Raw genomic sequence first — 20,793 nt, forward strand, 5'->3', positions numbered from 1 at the left:
GCCTCTCGTGTCTTTGACCCCGATATTCCCAGGCGTAGTTGTGTCAGGTTATCGTTACAGGTCCTTCATGCATCTACGCACATTCCCACAAGTTCAGATGCAGAAATGTGCACATATATTTTATGTGTCACATAAGCACATATAAAAAATAGTAAAAGATTTAGAAAATAAAAATAAACAATAGTACAACAATTATATCAGATAATATGACACGTTTACCAGTAGGCCCCTTCATTAATAGGTGTTTAACTGAGAAATGATTAAGTAAAGACATATATCTCACAAAACAGAATACAATTTCTTTAATTAAGGGGTGTCTGTTTGCTTTCATCTCATAGGTATAATTTTGGTTGCAAAAAGATTGCAAGTCTTTAGTTAAATATATTAGAGATCTCAAGACCAGCCATCTCTTAGGTACTATAAAAAATATTTTTTGTTTGCTAATTATATATGCAGTAATTATCTGATAGATTTGTCTTGGACTTTAAATGGCAAAGTCATTTTTATTTCTGATAAATCCTCATCAAATAGGGTTATAGGTAAAAGGTCTGTTTTTGAATAATTTATAGTTTGAAAAGTGCCCGAAGTCATTATTAACAGACACCTAGATTACAAGTTTTGCCCTGAAGAGAGTGTGAAACGAACGCAAAAAAAATTGCGTTATTTCACCCCCCATAGCGCTACCATTACAAGTTTTTGAAAAGCCGCCTTGTACATGCGATGGTGGCGATGATCTCCATACGGCACAAAATCCAAGGGCTGAGAATACGTGCTCGTGCACGCTTTCCCCATAGACTTCAATAGGGAGAGTGTGTTAGAAAAAAAAACTAACACCTGAAGTGCGGAATGGTGATCGCCGTATCGCAACCCCAATGATGTCTATTGGGAAAAAAAGTCATGTTTAAACCTAACATAAACCCCAAGTTTAAACACCCCTAATCTGCCGCCCCAACATCTCTGACACCAAAATACATTTATTAACCCCTAATCTGCTGCTCTCCAACATCGCTGACACTTTAATAAAGATATGAACCGCTATTCCCCGGCACTCCAACATCGCAGACACTATAATAAAGATATTAATCCCTATTCCACCGCTCCCCGACATCGCCACAACTAAATAGTTATTAACCCCAAAACCTCTGGCCTCCCACATCACCGCCACTACATAAACCTATTAACCCCGCTAAACCTCTAGCCCCCCACATTGCAAAAAAATAAATTAAACTATTAACCCCTAAACCTTACAACCCCCTAACTTTAAATTAAAATTACAATAACCCTATCTTAAAATAAATAAAAACTTACCTGTGAAATTAAAAAAAACTAAGTTTAAACTAACAATTAACCTAACATAACTATTATACTAAAATTAAAATAACTGCAAATTAAATAAACTAAATTACACATGCATTGAAGATTCAGTGTATAGCAGCGACCATATGAAGAGGACGCTCCGCGCCGGATGTCTTGAAGGATGGACTCGCTCTGCGCCGCCGGGATGAAGATAGAAGACGCCCCGGGATGAAGATAGAAGATGCCGCCTGGATGAAGATAGAAGATGCCACCTGGATGAAGAGAGAAGACGCTGCCGGGATGGATGAAGACCTCACCATCTGTATGAAGACTTCTTGTCGCCTGGATGTCCGGACATGTTATTTTTCATAATTTAGTGTTTATTATTTTTTGTAATTTAGTATTTTTTATTTTTTGTAGTTTTAGAAAAAATGTTTTAAGTAGTGTTAGTTTTTTTAATGTGTAATTTAGTGTATTTAATTGATAGTTATTTTAATTTTAGTATAATAGTTTAGTATAATAGTTATGCTAGGTTAATTTATATTATATATAATATATATAATTTCACAGGTAAGTTTTTATTTATTTTAAGATAGGGATATTGTAATTTTAGTTTAAAGTTAGGGGGTTGTTAGGTTTAGGGGTTAATAGTTTAATTTTGTTTTTTGCGATGTGGGGGCTGGAGGTTTAGGGGTTAATAGGTTTATTTAGTGGTGGTGATGTGTGAGGCCAGAGGTTTAGGGGTTAATAACATTATTTAGTGGCGGCGATGTCGGGGAGTGGCGGAATAGGGGTTAATATCTTTATTATAGTGTGAGCGATGTTGGGTTGTGAGGGGGAATAGAGGTTAATAACTTTATTATAGTGGTGACGATGTTGGGGTGGCAGATTAGAGGTAAATAAACTTAATCTAGTGTTTGCGATGCTGGAGGGCGGCGGAATAGGGGTTAATAGGTAGTTTATGGGTGTTAGTGTTCTTTGTAAAATTTTAGTTATGAAGTTTGTGTAATATTTTTTTTTTTTTTATAAAGTATTTTTTTATTGAGGAAATAGCAACTTCCAAGACAAAAAAAGTTTGCACATACAGACACAAGACGCATGGTACATAATAAGATAGATATCACATACTTAAGAGAGAGCGAAAATAATAGATACATAGCAACATATGTACAGATGTAAAGATAGCACCCTTAACATAGTATTAATATGACTGTCCCAGAATGAGATACAGTCAAATGTGTGAAGATTAAAAGGCAAACCTGATATCACCCTCATTTTCCCTCCAATACTGCTGGAGCCACTTTTGGACCCCTGTGTTCAAAGTACTTCTCAGAGGGGTTTTAAATAATGCAGACCTAGATAAGGCCTGCGTTCTACAGGCTCCTTCCCATGACAACTAGGACCACAGGTAGGTCCCTAAAACTAATAATATCATTAAGGGAAGATGTTCCAGTTAAGCTGAAGAACTTCAAAGATGCAAATACCAAACGCTGTATCAGAGCTAACGAGCCCCATAGACAGTTTCACATGTACATATAAACAGATAGGTGATATTCAAATGAGCTAACATCAATACTAAGATTATGGTGATGTAACGTCTATAGACATTAAACTCAGGATAAAAGTCATAATGACAAATTATAGGGAAAACTTCAGAAATTAATACACATAAGAATTTTCGTACTGGAACTATCAGTAATAAGATCCTGCAAGCCTTCTGCACACTACTATATGAACAAGCAAAAACTAAGGCTCTACGGACAGAGCAGAGACTACTTCACTCTGCTAAAAGGGAGTGTGGGGGACAAATTATTTATCCCTTACCACACAAATACGTAGGGGGGGGGGTGCGGATCCGGACCCGATCCAAGGGAAAATTCTCATTAAGCATCACTTATGTCCTGGGGTTACAAAATGTCACTTAAGATTAGCTTTAGGGACGTTAAGTCTAATATGCGGCTGCTAGTACTTGGCAATAGCTTGCTGGAATGATAGCGAGATGGAACATAATCCACGCTTGTGGATTATATCACGGGAAAAGTTAAATACACTCCCCTAATAAATTTCAAAACATACCATTTGTTTGATCTACTTAATTAACTTTAGCGCATACACTACTCCAATCGCTGACTTAGTTGATGCACTGACATTGTAAAACTTTCTTACATAAGATAGATAGCTTATACATATAATGTAGTCAACATCCCATAGTAATAAATATACTGTGCAAGGGTTATGTAGAGATTAAAGTGTTATAGTAACCAGGGTGAAACACACAAGTGATCTGAGCGAGATTACATGCAAACACTTTGAAGATGTAGTACAATCCTCATTGTTCTATGCTAATCTTACTCTAGGAGCTCACATAGGGTTACATTATCTTGTACAGACGTTATAACATATCCCATCATCCTTATAATAGAGATACAGTATTATCTGCCCAAACTTAATGTATGTAGATATCTAGGGATACTATGAAAACATGAAAGCAGAGGTGTAAACTTTGGTGTCCTTGTTCACTCTAGCAATGTGCATAAATAAAGGAGAATGTTAGCATACAGTCGTGAGAAATACCCCAATGTGTAAGTGATATATATATGAGGTAAAAATACTGGAAAAATTTTAACATTCATAGCTATTGACAGTAAGGCCCCATTTTGGCTACTCTTAATAAAACAGGGCTGTGCTGCACAGTAGTTAATCTATATGAGTGCTGATGTACCCTATTGCATATAAGGAGAAGTCAGTTACACATTCTGTGCAATTTTAAATGCTATTCATCGTTAATCCGGAATCTTGAAACAGTGACGATAAGATGAGACTATAAACAGAAATATAATTACTAAAAGGTGTATCCTTGGCGTGCTGTCTAGAGCTGAGGATGCAATATTAGATCAGCCTGTATGCTTCATTAAAACATTGCATAGCGTTCAGAAACCTGACTTAGGTATATTGTGAGGATTAGATCCCCAGACATCGCCATTAGCATATCCTTAGTGTCCTGTAGATTTAACTCTACGTCCATAGTCTCACTTCTCACCCTACTCCTTGCCTACAAGTTAGAGAGAAGGCTACATGGCCAACAGTCAGGTTGTTTTCAGCCATCTTTTGAATCACAGGCCAGAAGAGCAGAGAACTCCCTATGACAGCAATAGGGGCTATGCAAGCAAAGTCGTCAGCCCCCAAACAAGGCCAAACAGTCCAGAGATCCCAAGAGGGGCACAAAGATATAGTCCGGTGCATCTGGGGACTTTGGCAGCATTCCCAGTCAACTGATCGTGAAAACTCCCCAGAGGTAGTGACAGAGAGGGGAGCGCTTGGTAGCGTGTAATCGCTACAGCACTTCACCGCGCTCGTCTCCGTGTGTGAGTAGTCCAACTCAATTTCCTCCCCGATATGGAAGCCGCTTGCGGCAGCAGAGGGAGAGTGTGGTTCCAACATGAGAGCCGCTCCTTCCGATATCGGCAGTGTAGGGCGCGTCTGGAGAGCCGCAGGCGGAGCAGTGTACTGTGCTCTCCATGTTCCTCCATATTCCTCCGCATCTGAATTATGGTGTGTTCGCACCTCTTGAATTTTAGCTAGAAAGGCATCGAGTCTTTCGCATAATTTCCTCTCATGTTCTGCCAGCAATTCTCTGACATCCGTGTACAACACCTGGGTCTCCATGCCGGTCAGTAGCACACATAATCCCCCAAGATGGCGCCTCAGTCTGTGATAGATAGCTCCGATACCTTTTTCCAGTATATTACCGTGCAAACAGTACCAAAAATGCAAACAGCATGTCACAGGCGGCCTCTTAAGTTTATGCCCGTTAGGTACAGTACTTGTGTTCAGGGTTTTTATGATCAATAGGGCTAATTTGAGAACTGTATACTCGGAGCTCTCAAATCATGCGCCCATCTTGGTTGCTGGGTAACTCCGCCCCCCCCTTGTGTAATATTTTTGTTGCGCAAAACTCATAACTACTGGTCTCAGATAACGGAATGGATCGTGTCGGTATAGGCTGGAACGCAAGCATTTTAGCCTCACCGCAGAACTTGTAATACCAGCGCTATGGAAATCCCACACAAAAACTTAATATTTTTGAGTGCGGGATTGATGTTGCGCAACAGGCTAAAATGCTTGCGGTACAGCTATACCGACAAGGCTGGTAATGGCTGCGTTAAGGTTTTTATGCTGAAATGGCAATTTTTTCATCGTTAAAAGAAAACCGTAACGCATAACTCGTAATCTAGGTGAGAATTCATTGCAATTTAAAATATGTGGGGCAATGTTAATATGAGTAGCAAATTGCCAGCATGTGTCATTATATATGTAATAATTGTTTCCAATTCGCTTGGTATAATTTAATTACAAATTTTAGTGGCAAATATCTTTATTGCTAACACAAAGAGAATAGGAAATAATGGACACCTTTGTCATGTGCCTTTCAATATAATGAATGGATGAGAAAATGTAAATATACTTTAATATTTTTAAGGTCTGGTTATTAAAAATGATTGGTTAAATATACTAGTACTGATTTATCACAATGCCTTTGTGCTTTAAATCTCTGGACCCTGACCATTTTTCCTTAGGTACACTATGGTACTGCTTGACATAAAGTGCCAAAATTAAAGCCACTTAACTTGTTTCTGAGAGATGGTGAATTTAGAGCCAATACACCACAAAATAAAGTAAATTGTGTTTATTTAAGACCGACTATAACTGTAGAACATGTATAAAGTAAACATGAAACTTTAAAAATGGAGCTATATTTGAGATGCTTTGTTTTTATTTTGTCATATCAAAATATAGTTGATTGGGGAAAGAGCAAAACACAGGAGGTGACAGGCATTGATTTAAAAAAGGCTTTATGGATGTCTAAGGTATGTATACAGTAAGCATAAGAATACAAATGAATATGGGTTTCTATATTATATGTTTTTAATTTTGTCAAAGCTTTGTTGAGATGAACACAAAAACATTAAAACATTCTCTATAACTGTTATATGAATAAAGTATCAATGCTTTTCTACACAATTTTTTTTTAACATTTTGAGAGGTTAATGTTAAATAAAAAAACAAGAAATGGATAAATCAAATTGGCAGTAGACAAAAATACGTTATCAAAATGTGATTCTCTCTTGACACACAAGATGTCTTGTTTTTAATTTTGATATTTTCCACATAACATTGAATAGGTGGTGTCCATAAAATGCACTGACAAAATTACAAATCACTTCTGCTTTGGGACCCTGTGTAATGCTAAAAACTTTCCAAACTAAGCCAAAATTGATGCTTTAGCAATTTAGTCATCAAAAAGAACTCGCCAAAGCTTACACAAGATCAAGTGATCAAACTGACTGCAAAACTGAATTTTTGAAGATAAGCCAATATTATTATTTTTTTTATTTTTTTTACAGTTAAGTTACGTCGGAGCTATATCAATAAAAGTTTCTCTGTTTAGTTTGCAATAGTGATTATTATGTCAACAAAATGCATATAAATAACACACATGTGCTTGTAAACCACTCAACAATTGAGATCCAGAAGAATGATGTAAAGATGATTTGATTTTAAATTGAGCAGTTGTATAAAACAGTATAATTATGCCACAGCTTTATCTAAAGGGCATTGTTCCTAAGCTAAGATCTGTGCTAGCTCTATAGCACTGATTCCCAACTACAGTTCTCAGGACCCTTAACATGCCAGATATACATTATATGTTAACTAGAGTAAAAGTGAAATAATCATTTGATGGGTGAGCTGATTATTTCACCTGTGCTATAGTTAGGATATAATGAATATCTGGCCTGTTAAGGGTCCTGAGGACTGGGATTTGGAAACACTGTTTTATATGGTTAATTGAAGGTGCAGCAATAAAAATTAAAGGGACACTCTAGCCAAAAATAAACTTTCATGATTCAGATAGGGAATGCAACTTTGTGCTCTTGGTATTCTTTGCTGAAAGCTAAACATACTTAGGCTCATATGCTAATTTCTAAGCCCTTGAATGCCATCTCTTATCTCAGTGCATTTTAACAGTTTTTCATAGTTAGACAGATAACATTGTGCTCACTCCTGTGGAGATACCTAGAAGTCAGCACTAATTGGCTAAAATGCATGTCAGTCAAAAGCACTGAGATAAAGAGACAGTCTGCAGAGGCTTAGATACAAGGTAATCACAGAGGTAAAATATGTATAAATATAACAGTGTTGGTTATGCAAACTAGGGAATGGGTAATGGGAATTATCTATCTTTTTAAACAATAAACATTTTCAAGTAGACTGTCCATTTAAGCAAATATATTTTTTCATAATTTGCCAGATTATTTGATTGTTTGTACTGTGCTTTTTAATTCTCACATGATGTGATCAGAAACAGCACCATAGGGAAGCATGTAATCTTATAGCAGAAGGGGAATCTTAAAATAGGCATACAAAACAATGTTATAATCACACCAACATGTTTTGGATATGATTATTATACAGGTACAAATCCGGAATTCCAAAATCCAAACTTATTCTGAAATCCAAACTTTTCAATTACTATTCTTTAAAAAAAAAAAAAAAAATGTTCCCCACCTGTAAGTCACAATTTTCTCTGCCTTTGTTTTTGGATTGTTTTTTTTCTAAAGTGCAAATGCTAGACTAGATTTATTTAAAACAACAAATATTACCTTTCTTATATTTATACTTTAGGTTACATCCATAATCTGTATAATGACATATAAATATTGCCTAAATCACATAAGATATTGTTGTTTACACTTGGTCCCATCCCCTCTCCAAACTGTCCCATTTTGCAAATATTCCAAAATCCAAACTATTCAAAAATCCAAAGCTTTTCTGGTCCCAAGCAGTTTGGATAAAGAGTTTTCCACCAGTATTTTCAGGTGGAGTACAACATCTATGTAATAAATGTAATGGTAGAGCAGGTGACAATCCAATTTAATAAAGTCTGTCATCTACAGAAAAATACATGTTTTTTTTAAGCATCATAGGTACTTTTTTAGAGCAATCCAGGCACACACCCTTTGAAAAGTCTTTTGAGTATGTTTATCTTATTTCTTCTACTTTGGCCATTCAAAGCCAGATAATAAAGAAGCTGCTGAACTGATATAAGCAATCTCTGTATAGCTTGTAACAATGAGTAGTAAATACATCAAATTTGCAGCAGACACAAAGGCATCTATTTATCAAGCCGCCAACCGCAAATACGCTGGAATTCCTCAGTGTATTTGTGGCGAGCCTGATTCGCCTTAGTTATCAAACCCTACAAACCGGCAAAAGTAGAATTTTGTGCCATAACATACGATACGCCGGACTCAGTCCAACACAGATCGATGCTTACGTCACTACAGATGTTCTGAACGCAAGTTCGGCACAATCTGACTACTTTTGTAAGTTATCAAATATCTACCAGGTATGCTCTGAACTATTCCTGGAGGCGGCGGGTGCCATAGGAATCAATGGGAGTCGGAAAGCAGTGAAAGCTTATGTTCGCTGCTGCCCGATATCCCATTGATTCCTATGGGAATGTTTACACCTAACACCCTAACATGTACCCCGAGTCTAAACACCCCTAATCTGCCCCCCCCTACATCGCCGCCACCTAAATAAAAGGTATTAACCCCTATCCCGCCACTCCCAGACCCCGCCGCAACTAAATAAACGTATTAACCCCTAAATGGCCGCTCCCGGAGCCCACTACCACCTACATTATACTTATTAACCCCTAATCTGCCCCCTACACCGCCGCCACTTAAATTATATTTATTAACCCCTAATCTGCCCCCCCTACTCCGCCGCCACCTACCTATATTTATTAACCCCTAATTTGCCACCCCCAACGTCGCCACCACTATATTAAATTTATTAACCCCTAAACCTAAGTCTAACCCTAACCCTAACACCCCCTAACTTAAATATAATTTAAATAAATATTACTATCATTAAATAAATTATTCCTATTTAAAACTAAATACTTACCTATAAAATAAACCCTAAGATAGCTACAATATAACTAATAGTTACATTGTAGCTAGCTTAGGGTTTATTTTTATTTTACATGCAACTTTGTATTTATTTTAACTAGGTACAATAGTTATTAAATAGTTATTAACTATTTAATAACTTCCTAGTTAAAATAAATGCAAATATACTTGTAAAATAAAACCTAACCTAAGTTACAATTACACCTAACACTACACTATAATTAAATAAATTCCCTAAAATAAATACAATTACATTTTTTTATCTAAAGTACAAAACCCCCCCACTAAATTACAGAAAATAATAAAATAATTACAAGATTTTTAAACTAATTACACCTAATCTAATCCCCCTAACAAAAAAGCCCCCCAAAATAAAAAAAAGCCCTACCCTACACTAAATTACAAATAGCCCTTAAAAGGGCCTTTTGTGGGGCATTGCCCCAAAATAATTAGCTCTTTTACCTGAAAAAAAGTACAGATACCCCCCAACATTAAAACCCACCACCCACACAACCAACCCTACTCTAAAACCCACCCAATCCCCCTTAAAAATACCTAACACAAACCCCTTGAAGATCACCCTACCGTGAGATGTCTTCACCCAACCAAGCATAAGTGGTCCTCCAGACGGGCAGAAGTCTTCATCCAAGCCGGGCAGAAGAGGTCCTCTAGACGGGCATCTTCTATCTTCATCCATCCGGCGCGGACGGGGTCCATCTTCAAGACATCCGACGTGGAGCATCCTCTTCAAACTGTCCGACTGAAGAATGAAGGTTCCTTGAAATGACGTCATCCAAGATGGCATCCCTTCAATTCCGATTGGCTGATAGAATTCTATCAGCCAATGAGAATTAAGGTAGAAAAAATCCTATTGGCTGATGCAATCAGCCAATAGGATTGAGCTGGCATTCTATTGGCTGATCCAATCAGCCAATAGAATGCCAGCTCAATCCTATTGGCTGATTGGATCAGCCAATAGAATTGAACTTCAATCCTATTGCTGATTGCATCAGCCAATAGGATTTTATTAGTAGGGTGCTCTTCAAGTGGTTATTTTAAGGGGGGATTGGGTGGGTTTTAGAGTAGGGTTGGTTGTGTGGGTGGTGGGTTTTAATGTTGGGGGGTATTTGTACTTTTTTTTTTACAGGTAAAAGAGCTGATTACTTTGGGGCAATGCCCCGCAAAAGGCCCTTTTAAGGGCTATTTGTAATTTAGTGTAGGGTAGGGCTTTTTTATTTTGGGGGGCTTTTTTATTTTGTTAGGGGGATTAGAGTAGGTGTAATTAGTTTAAAATTATTGTAATTATTTTATTATTTTCTGTAATTTAGTGGGGGGTTTTCATACTTTAGATATTTTTTTTAAATTGTAATTAATTGTATTTAGTTTAGGTAATTAATTTAATTATAGTGTAGTGTTAGGTGTAATTGTAACATAGGTTAGGTTTTATTTTACAGGTAAATTTGTCTTTATTTTAACTAGGTAGTTATTAAATAGTTAATAACTATTTAATGACTATTGTACCTAGTTAAAATAAATACAAAGTTGCCTGTAAAAAAAAAGTAAACCCTAAGCTAGCTACAATGTAACTATTAGTTATATTGTAGCTATCTTAGGGTTTATTTTACAGGTAAGTATTTAGTTTTAAATAGGAATAATGTAGTTAATGATAGTAATTTTATTTAGATTTATTAAAATTATATTTCAGTTAGGGTGGGTAGGTTTAGGGTTAGACTTAGTTTTAGGGGTTAATACATTTAATAAAATGGCGGCGACGTTGGGGTGGCAGATTAGGGGTTAATAAATGTAGGTAGGTGTCAGCAATGTTAGGGCAGGCAGATTATGGGTTAATAATATTTAACTAGTGTTTGTGATGCAGGAGTGCAGCGGTTTAGGGGTTAATATGTTTATTATAGTGGCGGTGATGTCCGGTTCGGCAGATTAGGGGTTAAAAAATGTATTTTAGTGTTTGCAATGTGGAGGGGCCTTGGTTTAGGGGCTAATAGGTAGTTTATCGGTGTTAGTGTACTTTTTAGCACTTTACTTCACTTTAGTTAAGAGTTTTATGCTACGGCGTTGTAGTGTAAAACTCTTAAAGAGACACCATACCCAAAAACATTTCTGTTTTGATTCAGATTGAGCATGAAATTTTAAGCAACTTTCTAATTTACTCCTATTATCAAATTTTCTTCATTCTCTTGGTATCTTTATTTGAAATGCAAGAATGTAAGTTTAGATGCCAGCCCATTTTTGGGGAACAACCTGGGTTGTCCTTACTGATTGGTGGATAAATTCATCCACCAATTAAAAAGTGCTGTTCAGAGTACTGAAACCAAAAAAAAGCTTAGATGCCATCTAAGAAAAATTGATAATAGGAATAAATTAGAAAGTTGCTTAAAATTGCATGCTCTTTCTGAATAATTACAAAAGAAAAAATTTGGGTTCAGTGTCCCTTTAACTACTGACTTTTAAATGCGGTATCATTCTTGACAGGAGAGGGTCTACCGCTCACTTTTTGTCAGACTCGTAATACCAGCGCTATGCAAGTCCCATTAAAAATATAGGATACGCAATTGACGTAAGTGGATTTGCGGTATTTCCGAGCCTGGCCAAAAAAGTGAGCGGTTAGCCTTTCATTTCAAGACTCGTAATACCAGCGGGCGATAAAAAGCAGCATTTGGACCTCTCAATGCTGCTTTTTAACCCTAACGCACAACTCATAATCTAGGCCAATGTATTTCTACTTACATTATAACTAGGACTAGCCTTGATATCTGCAGACTCAAACTCAAATTGACTCCTCCTAATAAGACAAAAGGCGGGTGGAATTTGGCTATTGAAAAGCAATTTCCATAAAAAGATGTTAATTTGTTTTTAAAAATGTATAGATTCAGCTGATATTTTATTCTATAGGAACAAAACAGAAATATTGTGTAATAAACAAATATGTGAACTGAAATTATAAAATGTTCAGCATCATGCTGCATCCTCAGTTTTTCTCCTAGGTGATCTATTTAAGAGTATTAGGTTTTTTTATGAAGAATAAGAAAAGTTCCTAAATGCTTCTTTAAATGTTTAACTGTTATAAATAATTTGTTGTTAAAACAATGATGATGATAAATGTATGAACAGAATAGCATATTTTTAGCTGTGCAAGATAAAGTCCTCGGCTTTTTATTGTATATTTGTCAAAGAAGTTAGTCACCTTTTGTGACATAAGAAATAATAAGAAATAAATGCACATTACCCTGAAGAATAATATGCATAGTGATTATAGTACAAGGTATCCAGATGGATTGGAATGGCCTTGAAAATCAAGCATAGAGTTTGTCTTTTGGATTGAGCAGGAGGCCTATGGTTAACCCTTTAGCAGTATTTATTTTCTAGGGGCTGAAGCATTTCACAACACAGCACAGCTAAGTATATCATGCATATTTGTTTAAAATGTAAAATTTTATATCCTCCTGGCCATAAAAACTATTATGAGTGAGAACCATTGTCTAATCTTTTATAACCTGCCGGGGAGTATTCCATTTTTTTGGTGTTATTAAAACAGTATTCAAGTCTTTACAAAATTCTTGAACATCTGGATTTCCTGAATTTAGAATGTGTTCATTTTTTTAAAAAGAAAAGTCCAGATGTTCCGCACTACAATGGTTAATAAGTATAAAGATCATGGAAAATATTTTTAGAAACCTTGTGTCAAAAAAGCTATGAAAAAGCACTCTCTAATGGCTGCAGTAGTAATGCCTCTTACCTAATTAAAAGTTTAATTACATCTCGTTTACAAATGGTTGTTTTTCTACTTCAAAATTTTCAAAAATGTAAATATCATATTAATCTCATACATTTTTATCCATCTGCTATGTATTTGTTCTGCATATTTCCATACCTTTCCAACATTACTACATGGCTATTTAAGACCATGAGGTTAAGGACTGAGTTAGGAGATCGAGGGGCAGCATCAATGTTTCCTAGGGATAGAGTGACATTGGTCAGGTTGGTGAAGAGGGCAGGATAAGAGTGGATCATGAATGTGGTTAGACAGTCCTTGGCACACAATTATATCTGCAAGGTGTGGGAATGTTTCATGAGTAGTGATGTCGCAAATAGTTCGCCGGCGAATAGTTCCCGGCGAACATAGCTTGTTCGCGTTCGCCGCGGCCGGCGATAATATGCGATGTTCGATCCGCCCCCTATTCGTCATCATTGAGTAAAACTTTGACCCTGTACCTCACAGTCAGCAGACACATTCCAGCCAATCAGCAGCAGAGCCTCCCTCCCAGACCCTCCTACCTCCTGGACAGCATCCATTTTAGATTCATTCGGAAGCTGCATTCTTATTGAGAGGAGGGACAGTGTAGCTGCTGCTGATTTAATAGGGAAATCGATAGCTAGGCTAGTGTATTCAGTGTCCCCTACAGTCCTGAAGGACTCATCTGATCTCTGCTTTAAGGACAGCACCGCAAAAAGCCAATTTTAGGGCTAGAACAGTAGTCTGCTTTTTTTTTTTCCTGTGTAATCTAATTGCAGTTGCCTGCCTGCCAGCGTGTGTGTCAGGCTCACAGCGTGTACTGTGCCCACTTGCCCAGTGCCGCCACTCATATCTGGTGTAACAGTAGTGTACATTTAAAAAACAACAACACTTTTTTGACTGTGAAATAATAGCAGACAGCTGCCAGTGCCCAAGATGGCCGCCAATAAGGCAGATGGGGAGGGTTAGAGAGCTGTTTTGGGGGGATCAGGGAGGTTGGGGGCTAAGGGGGGATGCTACACCACAGCATATGTAAATATGCTAAAAAAATAATAATTAAAAACCTTTTATTTTAGTACTGGCAGACTTTCTGCCAGTACTTAAGATGGCGGGGACAATTGTGGGGTGGGGGAGGGAAGGGAGCTGTTTGGGAGGGATCAGGGGGTCTGCTGTGTCAGGTGGGAGGCTGATCTCTACACTAAAGCTAAAATTAACCCTGCAAGCTCCCTACAAACTACCTAATTAACCCCTTCACTGCTAGCCATAATACATGTGTGGTGCGCAGCAGCATTTAGCGGCCTTCTAATTACCAGAAAGCAACGCCAAAGTCATATATGTCTGCTATTTCTGAACAAAGGGGATCCCAGAGAAGCATTTACAACCATTTGTGCCATAATTTCACAAGCTGTTTGTAAATAATTTCAGTGAGAAACCTAAAATTGCAAAAAAAATTAAGTTTTTTTTTAATTTGATCACATTTGGCGGTGAAATGGTGGCATTAAATATACCAAAATGGGCCTAGATCAATACTTTGGGTTGTCTACTACACTACACTTAAGCTAAAATTAACTCTACATGCTCCCTACATGCTCCCTAATTAACCCCTTCACTTCTGGGCATAAAACACGTGTGGTGCGCAGTAGCTTTTAGCAGCCTTCTAATTACCAAAAAGCAACGCCAAAGCCATATAAGTCTGCTATTTCTGAACAAAGGGGATCCCAGAAAAGCATTTACAACCATTTATGCCATAATTGCATAAGTTGTTTGTAAATAATTTCTGTGAGAAACCTAAAGTTTGTGAAAAAGTGAACAATTTTTTTTATTTGATCGCATTTGGCGGTGAAATGGTGGCATGAAATATACCAAAATGGGCCTAGATCAATACTTTGGGTTGTCTACTACACTACACTTAAGCTAAAATTAACTCTACAAGCTCCCTACATGCTCCCTAATTAACCCCTTCACTGCTGGGCATAAACACGTGTGGTGCGCAGTGGCATTTAGCAACCTTCTAATTACCAAAAAGCAATGCCAAAGCCATATAAGTCTGCTATTTCTGAACAAAGGGGATCCCAGAGAAGCATTTACAACAGTTTATGCCATAATTGCATAAGTTGTTTGTAAATAATTTCTGTGAGAAACCTAAAGTTTGTGAAAAAGTGAACAATTTTTTTTATTTGATCGCATTTGGCGGTGAAATGATGGCATGAAATATACCAAAATGGGCCTAGATCAATACTTTGGGTTGTCTACTACACTACACTTAAGCTAAAATTAACTCTACAAGCTCCCTACATGCTCCCTAATTAACCCCTTCACTGCTGGGCATAAAACACGTGTGGTGCGCAGTGGCATTTAGCAACCTTCTAATTACCAAAAAGCAATGCCAAAGCCATATAAGTCTGCTATTTCTGAACAAAGGGGATCCCAGAGAAGCATTTACAACAGTTTATGCCATAATTGCATAAGTTGTTTGTAAATAATTTCTGTGTGAAACATAAAGTTTGTGAAAAAGTGAACAATTTTTTTTTATTTGATCGCATTTGGCGGTGAAATGGTGGCATGAAATATACCAAAATGGGCCTAGATCAATACTTTGGGTTGTCTACTACACTACACTTAAGCTAAAATTAACTCTACAAGCTCCCTACATGCTCCCTAATTAACCCCTTCACTGCTGGGCATAAAACACGTGTGGTGCGCAGTGGCATTTAGCAGCCTTCTAATTACCAAAAAGCAACGCCAAAGCCATATAAGTCTGCTATTTCTGAACAAAGGAGATCCCAGAGAAGCATTTACAACCATTTATGCCATAATTGCATAAGTTGTTTGTAAATAATTTCTGTGAGAAACCTAAAGTTTGTGAAAAAGTGAACAAATTTTTTTTTATTTGATCGCATTTGGTGGTGAAATGGTGGCATGAAATATACCAAAATGGGCCTAGATCAATACTTTGGGATGTCTTCTAAAAAAAAAATATATACATGTCAAGGGATATTCAGGTATTTTTATCACCAATTTTGCTTTGTTCTCTTGGTATTCTTATTTGAAAGCTTAACCTAGGAGGTTCATATGCTAATTTTTTAGACCTTGAAGCCCACCTCTTTCAGATTGCATTTTAACAGTTTTTCACCACTAGAGGGTGTTAGTTCATGTATTTCATATAGATAACACTGTGCTCGTGCACGAGCAGTTATCTGAGAGCAGGCACTGATTGGCTAGACTTCAAGTCTGAAAAAAGGGGCAGTTTACAGAGGCTTTGATACAAGATAATCACAGAGGTTAAAAGTATATTATTATAAATGTGTTGGTTATGCAAAACTGGGAAATGGGTAATAAAGGGATTATCTATCTTTTAAAACAATAAAAATTCTGGTGTAGACTGTCCCTTTAAACGGGGAGTTTGGTCTGTCACTGTGAAGCGGGCGTAACCCTTACACTACCTGATCGATACAACATCATACCTGATGTTTTAAAGCACGTTATCCCAAACAATTTAGGAATGTTAGGTGATTTATTTTTTATGGATTAAAACCAGACTCTGCATCAACTATGTAATTTTCCATGGGAGTTTTGCCATGGATCCCCCTCCGGCATGCCACAGTCCAGGTGTTAGTCCCCTTGAAACAACTTTTACATCACTATTGTGGCCAGAAAGAGTCCCTGTGGGTTTTAAAATTTGCCTGCCTATTGAAGTCTATGGCGGTTCGCCCGGTTCGCCTGTTCACAAACATTTGTAGAAGTTTGCGTTCGCCGTTCGCGAACTCAAATTTTTATGTTCGCAACATCACTATTCATGAGATATAACAGGAGGAGCTCCCAAAATGTGAATTGTCAGCAAGTTAGGAGAGGGTTGAAAGCTCTTTGAGTTCTGTATTTCTCTTGAAACTACCATGCACAATTTGCATGTTTAAATACACAGTCCATATACCATTAATTTAAAAATAATAATAAATATTTTTCTTCAAATATAACAAAATCCGCTTATATAATGAAGCAGTTAAATATACATTTATTTTGCATTGCCTTTATTTGCCTTATTTTCTCGTGAACATGACTAGTTGTAAAATTTATAGCTAACTCAGTTTAGCTTAGCAGGGAAACTTTGCTACTTAACCTTTGTATTTCCTATTAACTTTTTATCCTCTTAGGAAATAATGACCCTCCAAAAGGTCCTTGACATGTCTTTGCACTGTTAAGCACTGAAAGAAACTGACAGCTATTATTTCTTTAGGATTCTATTGTGTTCTAATCTTTCAAGAAAAATTTAATTCTGATTAACAGACTCTTATCAATCCTTGACTTACAAATGTAAAACTTTTTTAAGGCTTACTGAGGTTTTGCTCCTAAGTAAAGCCTGTCACCTTTTATAATGTCAAGATTCCATTTATTTGATAGATCTTTAAATGAAAATTGCTCATTCAAATAGCTTGTATGTGCTTGAAATGAAATGTCTTATCCAGCAACAGACATATTGCACATCCAATTTTAAAGGGACATTCAACTCAAAATGAAAGTCCCATCAAAATAATAAAACAGAGAAAAAAATATGCAAAACATATTTTTTTTATTTAACTTTAAAAATGTCCTTTCCTCCTCCCCAGAAGAGCCTAGTATGCATATTGCAGATTTTAGAATGCCACATTTGCTAACCATGCAACAGATTATACTTAATTATAGAACTTATTTACCTGGGATTATTATTATTATTATTATCATTTATTTGTATAGCGCCGCCAAATTCCGTAGCGCTCGGTACAACGATGGGGGTATACAATGACAAAGATCTGTGATACAATACAAAACATAACAAGACTAAACAAATCTAGCACAGGATGAAGAGGGCCCTGCTCCGGAGAGCTCAGAGTCTATAGGTTTAGGGTGCAGAGACATAAAGTTGGGGTAGCTTGTTACATCGGTTGTATTTGCAGCAGTGAGTAAGGCAGTACATGTACATGTATTTGCTTGGTTCAGATGCGGGATGGAGGAGAGATGGTAAGCCTCTCTGAATAGGTGGGTTTTCAAGGATCTTCTGAAGCTATACAAGGTTGGAGACAGTCTGATGGAGCGGGGTAGAGAGTTCCAGAGGACAGGGGCAGCATGTGCGAAGTCTTGGAGGCGGGAGTGGGATGTAGAGATAACAGGAGTGTAGAGACATAGGTCAGAGTTTGATCGAAGAGGACGGGATGGGGAGTATTTCACGATGAGAGAGGAGATATAGTTGGGAGTTAGACTGTTGAGTGCTTTGTAGGTTAGGGCTAATTCTTTAAATTGTATTCTGGAGTGTATGGGGAGCCAGTGTAGAGACTGGCAGAGCGGAGCAGCTGATGTAGATCGTCGACTTAGGTGGATGAGTCTAGCAGAAGCATTCATAATAGATTGGAGGGAGGAGAGGCGGAGTTTTGGAAGGCCATTTAAGAGTAGATTGCAATAATCAATGCGTGACAGGATGAGGGAATGAATAAGTATTTTTGTAGTATTTTGAGTAAGGAAGGGACGAATTCTGGAAATGTTGCGTAGGTGTGACCGGCAGGATTTGGTAAGCGTTTGTATATGTGGGTTGAATGTGAGTTCTGAGTCTAGTGTGACCCCAAGGCAGCGGACCTGGGGTGAGGTGTTGAGAATAGAGTCTCCAGCCATCAGAGAAATGTCAGGTGTCGGATGTCTTGATGAGGGGGGAATAAGAAGCAGCTCAGTTTTGGACAGATTGAGTTGGAGGTAGTGTGAAGACATCCAAGAGAAAATTGCAGAGAGGCAGTCAGAAATCTGGTTGAGTAAAGAGGGAGAGATATCAGGAGAGGAAAGATAGACTTGAATATCATCAGCATATAGGTGGTACTGGAATCCAAAGGAGGCTATAAGTTTTCCAAGGCAGGATGTATAAAGAGAGAAAAGCAAGGGACCCAAGACAGAGCCTTGCGGTACTCCAACTGAGAGAGGCATAGGATCACAAGATATGTTGTTAAAGGAAACTGAAAACGAGCGGTTTGAAAGATATGATGCAAACCAGGAGAGGGCTGTGTCTCGGATGCCAAATGAATGTAGTATTTCTAGGAGGAGAGGATGGTCAACTGTGTCAAAAGCTGCGGACAGGTCAAGAAGAATTAGTAATGAGTAATGGCCTTTTGCTTTGGCTGATAACAGGTCATTTGTTACTTTAGCAAGAGCGGTTTCTGTTGAGTGTTTAGGGCGGAAACCAGATTGTAGTGGATCAAGTAAGGAGTTAGTTGTGAGAAATTGAGTTAGCCGATTATAGACTAGTCGTTCCAATAATTTTGAAGCAAAGGGAAGTAAGGAGACCGGTCGATAGTTAGAAGGCGTGGAGGGGTCAAGCAAGGGCTTTTTTAGGATTGGTATGATTGACGCATGCTTGAATGTGTAAGGAAATGTGCCAGCAGTGAGGGATTGGTTAAAGAGATGAGTTAGGGTAGGGGTTAGTGAAGCAGAGAGAAGGGGAATAAGTCGTGAAGGAATAGGGTCAAGTGGGCAGGTTGTGAGATGAGCTGAGGATAGGAGTGCAGAGATTTCTTCCTCTGTTACAGGAGGGAAATAGCATAGATTTTTGTTAATAGATGGGGTGGGTAGGATCGCTGGGTTTGCGGGGTGCGAGGTGCAGATCTCTTTTCTAATAGTGTCAATTTTATTTTTGAAGTGATCAGCAATAATTTGAGCAGTGAGGTTGGTAGTGGGCGGGGTGGCAGGCAGAAGTTGAAGGGAGTTAAAGGTTGAGAACAGTTTTCTGGGGTTGGATGCGTGAGATGACACGAGGGAGGAGAAATAGACTTGTTTTGCCAGGCTGAGCGCAGAGTTGTAGGACTTAAGGGTGAATTTATAATGTTGGAAATCAGCAAAGGTGCGTGATTTCCTCCACTGCCGTTCAGCGGCCTGTGAGCATCGCTGAAGATATCTGGTAGTGTGCCACGGTTGCCATCAAGTGATTGATGTACGTCGAAGAGTGGAGGGTGCAGTTTTGCCAAGTGTTGATTTTAGTGCCGAATTATGCTGTAGACTCACGAGGGTTGGGCAAGAGAGGGATGAAATGTCAGAGAGCAGAGGACTCAGTTGAGTGGAAAAGTCTGTGAGATCCAAGTCATTTAAATTCCTGTGAGGTAGCAGTTTTTTGGGGGCTTGCAAAGATGTAGCAGGTAGAGTGAGAGAGAATGTTAATAGATGGTGGTCAGAGAGAGGAAAGGGGAAGTTAAGAGAGTTGGAAACAGCACAGAGATTTGTGAAGACCAGGTCTATGGAGTTGCCTTCACAGTGTGTTGGAGATGTTGTCCACTGGGACAGGCCTAAAGAGGTGGTAAGGGATAGAAGTTTAGAGGCAGCAGGCGTGTTAGGCTTATCAAGGGGTATGTTGAAGTCCCCTAAGATGAGAGAAGGGACATTAGAAGAGAGAAAATGTGGAAGCCAGGCTTCAAAGTGGTCCAGAAATTGTGATGCTGGGCCAGGGGGCCGATAGATAACTGCAACACGAAGAGCTATAGGGGAGAAGAGGCGGATAGCGTGAACTTCAAAAGATGAGAAGGAAAGAGAGGGGGGTGAAGGAATGCAGTGAAAGGTACTGTGTGGAGACAGGAGAATTCCTATGGGATATGAATTTGTGACAATCTTAGCTCGGTAAATCAACCATGCTTTAAAGCCTATTTTGTATAACTGTGTACATATAGGATACATCTCTTTTCTTTTAAGTGAGGTTTCACTCGAGAAATTGTGAAACAATAATAGCTTATTATTAGCTAGAGTGAATACTTTAAATTTCCTGTA

This window comes from Bombina bombina, chromosome 2 (assembly GCF_027579735.1).
Source record: "Bombina bombina isolate aBomBom1 chromosome 2, aBomBom1.pri, whole genome shotgun sequence".
In the NCBI taxonomy this organism is placed as follows: Eukaryota; Metazoa; Chordata; class Amphibia; order Anura; family Bombinatoridae; genus Bombina; species Bombina bombina.